Source organism: Triticum aestivum, chromosome 2D (assembly GCF_018294505.1).
Source record: "Triticum aestivum cultivar Chinese Spring chromosome 2D, IWGSC CS RefSeq v2.1, whole genome shotgun sequence".
Classification (NCBI taxonomy): Eukaryota; Viridiplantae; Streptophyta; class Magnoliopsida; order Poales; family Poaceae; genus Triticum; species Triticum aestivum.
In genome coordinates this window covers 332,072,463-332,076,276 of record NC_057799.1, presented here as the reverse complement: position 1 = coordinate 332,076,276, position 3,814 = coordinate 332,072,463, and positions in this window count along the sequence as shown.

Below are 3,814 nucleotides of genomic sequence, written 5' to 3'. Positions count from 1 at the left end.
GAATCAATGAGGGACTACTACCTGTGTTATCCTGCAATTCTCACAAACACATTAGTCCCTCAAACAGGTTTGTCGTCAATACTCCAAAACCAACTAGGGGTGGCACTAGATGCACTTACAATAGGCGAGTCCGCGATCGAACAAGGCAATTAGCTTGAAGTCTGCGTAATTCGCATGTCGTGTGGGCACTTGGCAGATTACAATCTTCTGCAAAACAAGGTCCGTCCAACTGACGTGGTAATCTAGATGACTAGGACCGCGATGGTAAAACTATATAATCCAACGGAGGAAGGATAATCTCATCGGAGGTCTGGAAGTTCACGAGCACCTACTTTTTACCGTCTTCTCTGAAGGCAGCCATCCAGTGGGAGTTCATGCCGACCCAGTACATACCTACCAAGAAGTTTCGGGCGACGGTGATTGGATCGAAGTCGAGGGAAATGATGTACGGCGACCCACTACATACCTGCAAAGAAGTTTCGGCTAATGGAGATCGGATTGAAGTCGAGGGGCATCATGTACGCCTCCGTATCATGGTGAGCCAATCTCGCAAGACCAGATAGCAGCAAGCAGGGTTTCTTGAAAAGCTTTGGCCTCGCTTCGATGATGGTTGTGTGCATGCCCCTCGAGCATGCCGCCAGCTGCAGGGCACTCAACATATCCATACACGAACAACAGAGGTCGAGGACGTCACTAGGGAGATTGCTCCAATCGCGGCTCATATGGATCCTACGCGATTCACGTTCGGCCATGGTGGAGTTTGGAAGGTGGGGTATTGGGGGGCTTGATTTACGGGGGAGAAGGCTGTCGGTGCTGGAGCAGCTAGCGAGGGAATAGTGGTACTGGGGGAGGCGAGCGAGGCGAGGGTATGCGGGGGCACAGTGAGATAATGAAGAGTGACCTCAGGATCTCCGGCGAGACGGAGATGGAGATGGAGGTGTGCTAGCGGAGAGGGAGACGAGGCGAGGCATGCTATACAGCGGCGGTGACAGTGACTGCACAGTGCACAAGGTGAGGCTAACTTTGGTAACCCGGACACGCCACCTAGACTGGTGTCACCTCGGGCGCAGGGTCTTGTCACTTCACTGTGAGGACCGGATGAATAATAGTATTTTGACCATCAAGTGTACCACTGTTGTACTACTACTACTAGTAGTAGGAGTAGTAGGAACATGAGTAGTAGTACTCCCGTGCTAGCATGCCTCTGGGTTCACTTCATCCTCTAGCTATCATCCATATTGCGAGCAAAACCAAATTCTCGTGCATGCGGAAGCGCGAAGAAGGACTTCTCTTTTTGAGGATAACCGCATATTCCTTAACCGTAGTAGGAACATGAGTAGTACTCCCTCCGGTCCTCTTTTGTCTGTGCATAATTTTTTTCAATATTTCTCTAATTAGTCTGCGTATATACGCTTTTGCATGCGCCCATTTCCCTCCATGCCCCGCATTCACAGCATTAATTAGCGTACGCATGAGCAGCTGCAGCAAGACTCCAGCCAATAAACTGCAACATGCAAGTGGGCCATTCTGTGCGTGTGGGAGAGAGAAAAGGCAACCGAAGAGCCCGTCCAATCCATTTCATGCAGCAGTCAAACCACCGCAGCTCTCCACATGCATGCGCATAACTTCTCCCATTTACTTCTCCATCGGGAACTGATTTTCCTCGGCTTTTTCTCTACTCCTTGATCATCATTTGCATCCAAACCACACTGCATTCACATTGTTTTAACCTCTTCACATCCTCCTGGAGTAATTCCTAAGCCCCTATAAATAATCATCTTCTTCAGTTAGACTAGCCATCTAATACTAATTCTCCAAACCATAGCCCTCCGGTCCAGCGGTACCAAATGGCGAAAGAGATCGAGATGCAGGTTTTTAGCGTCCAACATGTCCTCGTCGAAGGCTCATTGAGCATAGTTGCCACAATGACGGACCACCCAAGGGTTGTTCAGAAGTGGAGCTGAATGTCATCGGTATCGACGCAGAGTACACGGAGCATGCCACTGGGAAGATCCAACGCGCCGCTGTCCTTCAGCTGTGCCTTGAAGATGATGTTTTGGTGTACCACATAATACACGCGCCCTCCATACCAGGTGAGCTGCACGATTTCTTTTCTCGGGAGGACATATACTTCTGTGGGGCAGCCATCGCAGGGGACAAACAGAAGTTGGAACCGTACAACCTTGATTTGAAAAGCATCGCTGACCTACAAACCAAAATAAAAATTCCTGTAGAAGATTGTGATAAACCGACACCATCCCTATTCGACGTAGCAAATTTTGTGTTAGGAACAAATCTTCAGAAGGGTGACGACACGCTGGCATTTAGGTCGTCTGGATGGGAGAATTATCCCTTGACGTACGAGCGGATAAAATTTGCTGCCCTCGATGCCCGTGTGAGTTTTGAGATAGCTGCAAGGTCCAGAGAGCTTGTTGCGAAGCCGTCTCCCACAGAAAATGAGAACAAGAAGAAGAAGAAGAAGAAGAAGAAGAAGATGATGATGATGATGCACCAGCAGTAGGGCATTATGGATGGATGAACTATTTCCTCTCTTGTTAAAAAAATATTCCCTCTCTATGTATATTGATATAGATGGACTATTTCGATGGTGTGCATGTCTTTGGAACAAGTAGTTGCGTGGGTCCTATTTATCTGCCTAGCTTTCTCTACTACTCCTTCCAGTGATCGGTATGCAATGCATGTGTCCGTAGACATGACAGTTTGTCCATGGAAGTTCAACTACGGCGACCATCACGTTTCATCCACTGCCACTCGTGATTCCCACGACGCCGCTCCAACCCACGGCACCACGTCCCCCGACGTGCGCCTCACCCCTCTCGGCCGCACCGCCCCTCTGCCTTTGTGTGCATGACATGTGGGCCACCTTAAATGCGGTGAGCATCAAGTTTCTACCACAGCCACATGCGATTCCCACGACGCCGCACGAACCCATGACACCACATGTGCCCCGACCTGCGGCTCACCCCTCTCGGCCCCACTGCCCCTCTAAATTTGAATTTGAAACTTATAAAATGAAAAGATTCAAAACAAATAAACTGGGAGAGAGGGAGTATATCGTAGGATGTGTCCCATACGAAACAAGTCCCCTGGTTTGTCACCGCGAAGATGCGGTTAGAAAGGAGCACAGCGTTTTCGTACTCGTGCGGCAACAAATCAGCCGTAGACAGCATGGTCCACCTTTGACTGCCATGTGCAAGGTTCATGCTATCTTATTCAATCTCACCGTGGTTCTATCGTACCAATTCATGCGGTGGCCCGTTGCATGGCTGATCCCAATGTTGGAGAAAGGTTCTACGGGAACGGTATCACCGTTGTAAATGTTGTGCAAATTGATGTTGGTACCCTCCTGTACATATGCAAGCCAATATCCACTCGCACCGAGCCCAACCTATGAAATAGTGGGCAGGGGGAGAATTAGGAAATGGACACAGCAGTAGTCTTTAGAATGCATTTACTACGTGATCAAACTCATCTTACCTGCTCAGCGGAGGAAATCCGAGTGCCCCTAAACGTCGGCATCTCAAGGGGCGTCAACTTGCAACTACGGCCACGCCGCGCTAGAGAGACCCCCAAGGAAACATCCTCGTGCGTTCCACGGAACATCAAGATGCATTTGTATGACTAGTTTATCTTGTGAGAGAAAAGGATGAATGAGGGAAGGCCTCTAAAGATAGAGATAGACACTACTACTACCAATGTGCAGGCCCGTGCGTTGCAATGGATCCAAAATAGTAGAATAATACTTGTTCACGTGCTTGAAATATAAACACTCTAGTTTTGATATACATGTGTT